Source organism: Falco peregrinus, chromosome 3, assembly GCF_023634155.1.
Source record: "Falco peregrinus isolate bFalPer1 chromosome 3, bFalPer1.pri, whole genome shotgun sequence".
In the NCBI taxonomy this organism is placed as follows: Eukaryota; Metazoa; Chordata; class Aves; order Falconiformes; family Falconidae; genus Falco; species Falco peregrinus.
In genome coordinates, this window is record NC_073723.1 from 35,262,773 (window position 1) to 35,274,904 (window position 12,132).

The 12,132-nt window shown below is 38.5% G+C and overlaps 1 long non-coding RNA gene across 2 annotated transcripts in view; it reads left to right on the forward strand.

Moving 5' to 3' along the window:
* The window catches only part of LOC114013016 (uncharacterized), a 94,942-nt gene extending 86,676 nt beyond the window's left edge, over nucleotides 1-8,266 (forward strand). For both annotated transcript variants that reach the window (XR_003555842.2, XR_003555841.2), the window contains exon 5: nucleotides 5,212-8,266. This is a non-coding gene — a long non-coding RNA (uncharacterized LOC114013016). The remainder of the gene's footprint in view (nucleotides 1-5,211) is intronic.
* Nucleotides 8,267-12,132: the final 3,866 nt, after the last annotated feature.

Genomic DNA, 12,132 nt, shown 5'->3' on the forward strand with positions numbered 1-12,132 from the left:
AATCTCAGACTATAGTCATGCCTTTCTTATACATAGAAATTTTTTTCTCTGTGAGTGAATTGCACCTATTCCAGACCTTATGCTCAGGCAGTGTGGGCAGTGTTGGGTAGAAATTCTGCCCGGAAGAAAAGGTTGGGGTATTTTCTTAGCTTAACCTAAAGGCTTTGAATCTGGTTTGAGACTTGGAACAAGAGTTGGGGAGATTAACTTGAGGACAAATTCAGGCAACAGTGCTAACACTCTTAACAATGCTACATTAATAGAGATGGGTAACATTTATAGCTCTACCCTTGACATCCTATGCATCTAGTTCTTTTCAGGTTATGAAGGAGACATGTATCACATGATGGTTCATACTCTTCTAGAAATACATTCAGCTGACAGTTTACAGTTAGCAGCAGAACAGAAGAATGATTTGACAGATTAAGAGACAATATATAATCTAAACATTCTTTTTAAGAAGGACAAACAATGTGATTAGGTGGAAAGAGAATTATGTGGCATTTGAGTTCGTAATGAAAACCAGCGAGATGTTATTAGCACTTTGATGCAAAGTTATCAAAGAGAGAGGTGAAAATTAAGAACGAAAGATTAGAGTCACATGTCTTGTTTATACTAAAATCCCTCACATTTTTTCCATAAACAAGTGGTGTACAAGCAGCAAGCTTATAAAGCAAATATAGAAACAAATTAATTTTAATAAAGAAAGTACATTAATTGGGTTGTTTGAAAAGGTAGCTCAATTAGTGATATAAAAATGTCATACGCATATGCATGCAACTTTATTTGCACAGGTGAAGAGTGAATTGCCTATAATGAAATTAATATTATGGGTGGGAAAATAAATTATGAAATATAGAATGAAGCAAAAGCTGATAGAGGATTGAGTGGAAATTATTTTCTGTATCTTTTATCTGAATTCAAAGCAGTATCTTTTTTTCAATGGTAGAACCAGCTGTAGTTTGTAACATGTCACCTCAAGCCATAAGAATGGTGGCCTAGGTGGTATTTGGCTTAAAATTGTTTTTCAGCATTTGTTTGTCCCACAGCAAATTGTGAGTTAATTCTTTTATCCTCTGAATTCAGTACAAAGGCTAACCTAGAGCAATGTCCTATTTCTCATGCTTTTGTTCTGTCTTTCATTCTGTTCTTAGTCTAACAACAAAGTTGTTGTGTTGTTGGGTTTTTTTTTAATAAAAAAGCACTTTTATTTGACAGTTCTTATCTAGAGATAAATACAGTCCAAGGAAACAGTTGTCTCTTCAACTTCTGTTGAGATCAAAGTAAAGGTTACTGTATAACCCCTTTTAGTTCGTTTGGGTTAAAAGCCAGTAGCAGGCAGCTGTCTTTCCCTTTGGTGTCTGCTACAGGAGGATGGAAGGAGACATTGTAAGTCAAGAGTTGCCAGCAGTGTAGGACTGTAGCAGAATGTAACATGTACTGCATGGCTCACACATGCTCTGATCAAACAACAGTTGTACACACTGCTTCAAGGAAAGTAAACTCCAGGACTGTATTGTTCAGCAGCTAAAGGTATCTTTTCCCTTCACAATACAGCTAGTGTATTGATTTTTTTTCATGCCATTCACACAAGGAATAGTAACAGCATGAAAGATACCATGCTAGAGCATGTTACTTGCCTGTTTGAGTTTATGTGTGTTCTCTGCTAGCGGCCAGAACCAGAAACTTTGGAGGAAATTCTGCAGAGAATTCTTCTGAGGAGGAATAAACAGTTTTGTCTACCTTTAACAAACATGGTTTTATAACTGATTGATGAAGATTTTTTAAGTTTTCTTTTTTATAAACCAACTGTGTTTATTTTTTCGAATTTAACAGATTATCTTTTCTAATTTAATACAGTGGTTTCATTAGCTATAAAAATGTCTAATGCTTTAGAATTTGATGGCTTTCATGTCTTTTTCCATTTGTTTTAATCTAGTTATCATAGGCAGACATGAAATGTAACACCCCCTCATTAAAATAAATGTAATGTTGTGACATAAACTGACAGAAGCAAGTAAGTCCCAAGATAGTGTTCTTCTCAGCCTTCTCTCTTTCATACTGCCAAGATATGATATAAGATTAGATTCCTCACTCACAGTGTATAGAAGCAGCAGGGTTAACACAAAGAGAAGTCAGAAGAGTTTTTATATTTTTATTTATATTTTTCAACCTGGAACTCCATGAATACTCCTAACACATTGTTTCAGGATACCTAGAGGGCTATAAACTATTGTGATTAGGGTGACAGAATGGGTTCTTTAATGTTGCCTGGAGAAAGGCCCCTGTTAGAGGTAGCATTTTAAAATGGTGGCAGAGTAACCAAACAACAAAAAGACACCAAAATCAGAAAGAAATCAGAAAAAAAGTTATTTATGCCTTTTTAATCTCTTGTTATGTTTTGTGTTGTTAATATCATTACCTAGCACTTTGTTATACTTAAAATGTACTTTTTTAATAGTCATGGCAAACTCTGAAAACCAGTATTTTGTTTTTTTCTGATGGTATCACACAGAAGACCATTTTATTGTGCCTCCCATTGTAAGAGAAATGCATAGCTGTATAGCAGAAATAAATTATTACTATTTGACAAAAAGCATCATTTCTAGATACCAAGCATATAGACAAATATCGTGTCCCAAAAGAATTCTCAATCTCAAACATGTCACTGAACGTAAAAAGTACATTTGTGTAGAGCCTGTGCTGTGATATTTACCTATGACATTTCCCTGGTAAATTGAGTTGGAATATATTTTCCAAAGGAGGGTAGTATTTCAGTTTTGTTTGATGTGTAAACATACTGACATAAAACATATCCACTTCAATTTTAAGCAAGGTTCATGTCCTAGTGTCTGACTGCGTTTGCAGGAAACAAGTTGTACAGAAATTCAGAGCTTCAGAATATGGTGTATGTGTGGAGTTTGGGGGCAGACAGGCATGTTACAAATGCTGGTGATTAGGAAAGTGTAAAGGACAGTTTTAAACATCCTGGGTTCTAAAATCAAGCTGTATCTGCATTGGATGTTAGAGGATTCTGTTAAGTATCAAACAGAAAAGGAAAACCTAGGTGGTTGAGTGACTAATTGATGCTAGGCCTTTGTAAGTTATTTTTGTCACAGGAAAATGACAGTAAGTCACTGTATAGGCAAGGTCCCTGGGAGGATTTGGGAAGGGATACCCAGCAAAACTGTGGTTCCAGCTACAAACAACTTACTTCAACTTTGCAGATCTTCGTCACAAGTTATAAAGCTAATTATAACCTTGACAAAATACAGGAAATTAAATCAAGACTTTGGATTGGCTGCCAGAGCAGGCAATTAAATCCCTAAAAATGCTTGTGGCAGCAGCTTTTCTCAAACTCATCTTCCCAGCAGACATTGCCAAAGAGTGATGGGTTTTCATGTTAATTTTAGACAAGCAGGTTATAATACACATAATGACACTCCAAACACAAATAATTCAAAATTTAGACTGTTTGTTTCCAGGGATGGGGCACCTAATGACCTCTCTGTTCTGCTTTAGCAAGTTCCCCTTAGTCTGAATAACATCATGTCTGACCTCTTGTCCTTTTTTTCTGAAATGTTCAATATTTCCTGGATTTGTATTGAGAGTTTGGGTAGTTTGAGTTGCCCTGCCTGTTACCTGAAGCTCAATACAGAAATATAAGCTAAGAAAGGCAAAGCCTCACACAATGTAAAATGTTGAAATTCTTCATTCAATTCCAGTTTAGGAAAGGTGAGCTTTAGAGGACCAAAGCTTAGACCTGGGTTTAATATTCTACTTCTCAAAACTTAAAATTCAAGTATGTGTACCTCTCCTTCCTCATTGCCAGCAGGGCACCCCATGGGAGCTATTCTATCCTATGCTATCCCAAGTTAGCAGGGTCTGTGTGAGGTGGTGTGTGCTGTTGCAGTTTCAGCTAAACATGGAAGATTAATGGGGTTTGTGAGGAGACTTCATAAGCGAAAGTATGGCTTTATCATTTTGACTGTGTCTGAGAAGAGAGTAGGGGGTGGTTGTTCTGGCAGCCTGTCCCCATTCATCACTAGTACTATGGCTTTGTTATGACACTTCAGTATGATTGTGCAAGATGGTATCCTACATTTTAGTGCAAGAGGTGGCTGGCTGTGCTACTCCCTCCTCTCATGGCCTTGGCAGATGCCTGTTCTTACCAGAAGGATCAGTCCTGAGTGAACGGAGGCTCCTGCTGGCAGCTCTGGGGAAGATGGTGTAGCTGGAGAGAAGGAAAAGCTGAGAACATCTGTTTGCACTTACCCTACTGACCATCTCAAATCTGGTCTCCCTGGGGCAGCAGCCTAACCCCATCCAGGGGCACTGCAGTGAGCTGCAACATTCACTGTGCCATAGCTGTTCATCAGATCTAAGCACTATCTCTAATCACAAACTCAGTTCCAGAGCTCTGTGTTTATGATATTAAAAAAAACCAGAATAGTTGTTCAATACCACAGAGCAAACACAAGGTAGTAGCAGCACCATATCTTGCTGGGATGACCCCTTTTTCTGGAGCAGGAAGCCACAAGGCGGCATTGAAGCATCACTTTCCCAGGAGGAGCAGCCAAGGTGCAGATAAATGGGCCCAAAACCCTCCAACCTTTTTCCCACTCCATCATGGGCAAGTTTTGCATGTCAGCTGGAAGCTGTATGCTCTGATAGTATTACAGTTCTTCACTGGAAATATAAATGAGCCAAACCCCGAAATGCTGAGTGTTTGAAGTGGCTTGGCTTTTAGTGTTGGGGTTTGAGTTGGCTTTTTTTTTTAACATTTGCAAATCTGTGTGCTTGTTTCTGCTTGATGGAACCCTAGGCAGCCCCAAGGAAAGTTGCTTTAATATCCTTCCAACTAGATTGCAGCCAGAAACTCCAGGTTATGCTTTGAGTGCCTTGTGCCTATGCATTCCCAACCTAAATCCCACATCAGGCATGTTCAGATAAGTTTGGAAAGGCTTTGCAGTGACTCATCAACCCTTTCTGTGCTTAGCAGGATAGAAATTCAGATCCTTCAGAGGTTTTCTCTTTACAAGGTTTATGTAAAGCTTTACCTCAGAGCTGAAAAGATTTAGGAAAAAAGTTGAGAACAGCAAATCCCTCTGTGCTGCGTTCATTGATAGAACATTGTTTTCCTCCTACTGACTGAAGCTTGATTCAAACCTGATTATTGAATTAAATGTACATTTTGTATTCATCAAACAGGTTCTGATAATGGATGCCTTCATGTTAAATTTCCTAATCTTAAACAAACTAGGACAATTCTCCACGGTGAAAACTGAAGCCTTTACTTGAAAACAGAGATCAAATACTTCAGACGGAAGATTCCAAGTGAGAAAACAATGAAGACATACTTGGTAAGAAGTAAGAACAGTCCTTCTGGACTAAACTGACCACAAGCTTTTAAAATTTAAGTTTAAATGATGGAGATCAACTTAAATTAATTCCTTGAATTGTTTAACACATCATATAAAATAATAATCAAATAAATTAATTCCAGAAGCTGGAGAAAGAAAGAAATGAAATGAAAAATTTGAAAGAATATATTTTTCACATTTGAGCTGAACTTGAATGTTGCAAACCTATCCCAAGGCCAAAGAACTGATAGAGCCCAAAGACATTTTTGGAAATCGTTGAACAATGGAACATGAGAAGTGCCCACATTTTGAAGCCTGAGCAGCCGTGCATGTAACCTCTGCAGGACCAGTGCTTCCAGACGCCTCAACAGGATGCATCTCCCAGTAAACTCCACAACAGTAACAAATCTTTGTGATTGTCATTCTTAAATTCTGAAGCATAGGGATTATCCTGAGCAACTTTCTTTGGCATCAGTTAATGCTTGTGAGCAGCTTCTCTTTCTCTCTTTCCAGTTTTTTCTTTATTCTTTTTTTCCTTCTTTCTTTCTTATTTTCTTTCTGGCAAGTCTATATGAGGTGATAAGCAGCCTTCACTGCTTTAAGAGTGGAGAGAATGACAGGCAGAGAAGCACTGCCTTTATGTAAAGTTGCCTTTCATCCCAGCTGGGTTTTAGCTTGCAAAGCTGTATTTTTGAAAGGAAAGGTTGTCTGCCAGCTGACACTGATATTTTTATATATAGTGCATGCTAGAAAATAGGTCTTTCCACATTCCCTCCATTTTTCAATACAGCTGTTAAGTTTGTCAGTTCTGGAATAAGGGATTAAAGAGAAATTGTGTGGGCCGATAGGGGCTATGGAATGTGTTGATTAACATTCCTGGTGAGTTCTGTCCATGAAGCAGGGACAACAGTATGGTCTAACCTTGACACTTCAGTCTCTAGCCATTTCAGCCTTAAGTATGGGTTCTGAGATTTAATCATTGCTGCTGATTATAGCTTTGTAATATAGTTATCAGCCCACAATAAGTGGAATAAACAGGCCACGTTCCCTTTCATGAGTTACCACACAGCCATCAGAAGAGAGCAACTTTCTGTGGCCAATGAGCTGAAAAAGATCAAAGCAAAGTCCTAGAAGCAAAGGCAGATAAGCCCTGTGATCCTCTCTCAAACCCAGTCCCTTTGTGTAGGTTTGAGATTCCTACAATTGACTTCCTCAGCAGGTCCACGGGGCCATTCTCCCGAGTAAAGACTGACCTCCACAGCCAACACGCAGGTGCTGTGCTTGAAAGGACCAATTTAGGTCAGTTGAGAAAAAAAACCCAACAAACTTTTACATGTGTACCTATTTTTGAGTCTAGCCATGATCTTCAAATAGCTGTGAAAGGCAGAGAAAGAAAAGCAGAGATCATGAAAAAGGAGATTGTAAGTCTGCAGTTCTTTGGAAGTGCATCTGGCTTGCTCTGAGGGAAGGAGTGATGTGCTGGCTACAGATAGATTTGGGTTGTTTGCAGCAGAGGTTCTTAGCCTCTTTCATACCTGGAGACCTTTCTCCTGCCTAGCCAGGCTATATAACAATGTGAGCAGGAAGGTGTGATTATGGCCAAGCTCCTTGTAATCTGGAGAACAGTGATTTTCAGTTTTAATTTGTTTTCCTTATTATTCAGAATATTTTGTTTGTTGAATGGTTTGTACAGAATTGGGGGTGTGAATGACTCTTTACAAGCTCATATAGAAAATCCTTCTTTGTCACAAATAATCTGCCTTGCAAGGAGCCAAATTATGGGGAAAAGACATGTAGGAGAGTTGTCAGTTTGCTGCTTGTAGGATTGTCATGGGGTCTTGTCTGACATCTTTCATTAGTTCTCCCATGTCTGTAAGCTCAGACTCCTGACAAGAAAGGAAGTAAACTGCAGGTAAGGAAGAAGTCACATTTAGCTCGGAGGTTCTTGGTGATTCCTGTCAGGAATTGTTCATTGCTGCAGCTGCTGCAGTACTGGCAACAGTATATAATGTCAATTTTAGTTTATTGAAGTGGGATTGTAGTCCTAAATCATGCAAGAACAGGTTGTAAGAACAATAGAGGTGGCAGATGCCAAGCAGTGCTCTCCCATGAAAAGTATTTGAACATGCAGAAGAAAGGGCTGAGGTCTACAGAAAGCCAAGGGTAGACAGTGAGGCCAAATATGTCTCCTGAGAGCTCAGAGGATGGATAAGAAATGTGCCAAGGAGCTGAAACACCTGGGAGCAGGAAAGATGAAAGAAAGTAGTTGTCATCTGTGTGTCACTTGCTGCCACACAAAACCCCAGAGCTGCTTCTGGGGAGGGACTGAGCAGGAGAGAATGCACTGAGATGGGGAAACACAGAATGTAATTCAATGTTGGCTCATTGATTTGGGCTGGATGTTAAGGAGGTTGCCTACACCACAACCAAATGGACCCTCCCAAGGAAGGCACTGCGGAGTCCAAGGGGCTCAATGAGAGAGCAAGCTGCAGCAGCCGTAGTTACCAGTGCAGGAGTGGATGGAAGGACAGTAGATGTTTTCATTACAAAGGCACCACTTTACCTGTTAATGGCATATTCTTTGTTTCTTAGATTTTTCTGTCATCCCATTAAAATCATGTGTTGCATGCATTCTTAGTTGGGGACTGGCTTTTCCTATGGGATTATTTTAAAATGAAAATGCTAAGCATTACAAACTAATGTAAATGACAACAAAGCCTAGATTCCAGCATTCACATGTTACTGCCTACTTTAGGTGGTGAAATACTTCATATTTCATTTAACTACTAAAAATTGCTGTTAAAACAAGAATCTGGGGGCTTATAGTAAGGTAAGAATCTGTATCAGAAATATGTCAATTCAAATAGCTATGAAAATTGGACTTGATTAAAATCCATTCTGAATGCTTTGTGGTTTTTTGCTTTTATTGGGGAATTGATTTCTTTATTACATTGTCATCTTTTTGCACTTTTACTGCAGTACTTACTTTAAGTGCCTTGGCTCTGTTATTTCTGGAAAGTTTCAGTCAATGACATGGAAATTATAGATTACTACATGCCTTTAAATGTTATTTCCCCCCCCCCCCCCCAAAAAAAAAGGGGAAAAAATATCTACAGGAAAATATTCCAGTTTTGTCAAGCTAAATCACGTTTTCTGTATTATGGTGTCACACATGCAACATATGTCACTTGTTTTGGAGTGAAATGCAGCTATGCAGAACCTTTGCACTGCAGTTAACTGTCTTTAGCAGGAAGCAGTAGATGGCAAGGTCTGTCTTAGGCAAATGCAGAAAAATGAAGAAGCCTCACAAGTATAAGACTGCAAAGGAAGGCTTGACATAATCTTCACAGGAGGACCAGCTGTTCATAAACTCCTCTTCCCTTAGGTGGCTTATGAAAGTCTGCTTACCTACAGATTGATCAGTGGTCTCATAATTTAACAGATGATCAGTAATGGAATTTGTAGCAATAACTGAAGACTGATTACTCCTGTACCAGCTGAGAAGCCTTAGGGCATTTGAGACATCACTATCAGTAATTGTGTCCCACAAGTCTTTCAGAAGACACATGCCCTTCTGGAACAACAGCTGAAGACCAGGTGAGAAACCCTAGGGATCTTTAATGATAAAGGGTTATCTTTGGGCAACTGAATTGTGCCTAGTGGTATTGCTATGGACAATATTGTGTATTTTTACTGCAGGAAGGTGATATATATGCAAAGATATTCCTGTGTGTGTGAAGAAGATGGCACAGCCCTAACTGTTGCTTTCATCTGTTTGGAATTCTAAACAGAGGTTGAATTCTGAGGATGACTCTAAAAGCCACATTGCAAGTAGAGAAGTTCATTTTATTTGGCTTAAGGGGAGGAGAAAAATCCCAAATTTACAATGCAGCACATGCTGTTGTCTCTGTGCCTAGGTTTTTCTCTTTGGACACAGTAGATCCCAATGTCCGTTAGATCAGCTTTTTAATACTTGATCACACTGAGTTCAAGCAGAATCAAATGAATGGCTCTACAGGCCCATGGGTGCTGCTTCCTCTGGAATGACATTTGCTAGCATAGCAGTTCTCCAGTGCACCCTGAGTAAGACAGAGAACAGGTGCTGTGTGATCTGGATTTGTTTAGCTCTAGTAAAAGCATTCATATAAAAAAGCAAACATGCTGAAAATCCATACTCTGGTTTACTTACCAGTTAGTTTGTTCAAAGGCTGTATTGGGAAGCGCCTGTTGGTTGAGAACCTCCCAGACATAAAACATTCTGTGTACTCTAGGAGTGATGACAGCCAGTCCTGGTACTGCTATTACATATGTAAGACTTCTGCTAATACAGGTACTCCCAAAGTGTTCATATATATGTATGTATGTTCACCAAAGTACTTAACATTGCAAGATATCTAACTGAACACATATGGAAAAGACAAAATAGAAACTATTAAGCCCAGATGAAATACCAGCAGGAGCTGTTTTGGCAATCTGTTCCCCCTTTATCGGAGAAGCAGAAGGCAAGTTTGGTAAGTTTGGCCAGCCAGCATTGAGGCAGCTGCTGTCCTCTTTGGGATGTGAGGCCACCAGAGCAAGGTCATGCCTTTTCCAGCTGTTTGGTTGGTTTTTTGTTGTTTGTTTGTTGTTTTTTGTGTTTTGTTTTTGTTTTTTTTTTTTTTTAATAAACAGTGTTCCTGTTTTTCTGAGCCTTTGAATGGCTCATATAAGGTCTCATGGCTCATATAAGGTCTCATAGGTTCTTCAGGCAAAAAATGGGGTCTTATTCTTCATTATCACCAGGTTAAACCTATCTGAGATTGTCTGAAGTGAGCTGGGACACGCACACATTGTCCTTCAGCCAGCTGAACACTGGAACAATGGCCTCCATCAAAGTGAGGGAAATAAATAACCTGGGGTAAGCAGGGTTTGTCTGCAGTCTGCACACCTAGCTACAAAACAATAGTCTATCTTTAGCCTGAATCTGTCATTAGCTGTTCAGAGAGGCAGAGACTTTCAGCATGTAGCAAACACATCCACCCTGGTCTGCAGAAAATCCACCACTTCCTTAAGTAGCTGACAGCTTTCTACCAAGAGATGTATACAAGGACAAAAAATATTCAAGTTTAAATGTACTTGTGTGCTTGACTGTATCATCATTCTCAGTCCATAGAACATGACTATATTTTATGAAATACATAAAAACATTTCAATACTCAGAGTTTCATTACTAGTAATATCTGTTATTGAATAGATTAAATTATCCAGTTTTTGATCACTTGATTAGCAAGTGGTCATTTAGATGAAAAAAAGAATATAAGAATTGCTAAAGGAAACAGTTTTGACAACTAGTTTTGAATTATAACAGTTGTCTCAAAAATTTGGGTTTTGATTGTTATAATGGATGGCACATAATAGTAATTTTGCGATGCATTGCTAATAAAAGACAGTAGTTAGCCATGCAAGCAGCCACTGGACATGGCCATCAAAAAGAGGCAGAAGAATAAGTTTTGTTAATAAGCTTTAGATTTTCATTTGTAGGTTATGATGATGTAACTTACCAACCATGCCTTCTGCCCATACTTTTTTCCATGCATTTGGGAACCAATTCCCAAGGTAACCACTGCTTAGATTTCACTTGATCTTAGTTTCCAGAGACTTTATGGACTTTTCACTTACATTCTGTATGCAGGAAACAGAATTACATCACATTTAAAATAAGCGCAGGAATTTTTGGTTTATCACTAATTAAATATTTGCTATCAGATATCCAAGTAGATAAGGTAGGTAAGGTTTTCCTATTTCAAAACATGTCTTTGTACTTAGGAGGAGCTCAAATGGGCAATCAGGAAATACACAATGTTAAGTAAAAATGCATTTTTGTCCACAGAAAAGGAACACATATTTATTGCACCAATACCAATTAAATATAACGATTTCTATAGTCAGGGGAAAATGTGTCCACTTTACTAGGTAGAGCAATTGCTGATCTTCTGGATACTTTGCAATCTGACTCTAGCTAGTTTGTGGATGACTGTTGTTTCACTTCTCTAATCCTATACACAAGTGAAGATAAAAAGAAATATGCTTTGAGATCATTAATGTATCAGAACTAGATATTACAGCCATGGTAAAATTTAAGAAACTTATACCCTATTATAAAAAAAAAAAAAAAACTAAAAGGAAAGACTATGGCCTGTCTTGAGGTCTCAGGGCTCAAGTGTTTTTTGGTGACACTGCTTGTTCGGATGCCAGCACTGCTCATCAGGAATTATGGTGCTCAGTGGTAGAACTGATAATCTGAGTAATGCATCTGAAGGAAGGCCAGATGGCCAAACGCTGCCCTTTATTTCTTTCTGAAAGGTTATGTGGCCCAAAAATAGATTGGTAGCAGTGGCAGATGTGCAAGTCCTTCCTTAGCTAAACTATCCCAGCCATAATTATTTTCCCAGTCTCTTTTTTGTTGTTGCTGTTCTTTGGCCTTTGTCTGCATTTCTGTGGAAGTAAGATGTGATGTGTGATGAAATGATCTATGATCATGGTATTCAAGATCCAATCAGACACAAAAAGGATCAGCAATATCTTAAACTGGAGTAAGTCTTGAGACCTCACCAGGTTAATGGATGTAAACTGTATATTAATTCTTGGGGTATTTATTCAAACCAAACATAGCAATATCAGTTTTGACATTAAATAAGAATATCATATAAACCCTAGTTATCTGGAATATTTTTATCACATTATGCACTTTGGCTTCAACACTTTTAATGTAATTATCTTTATAATACTC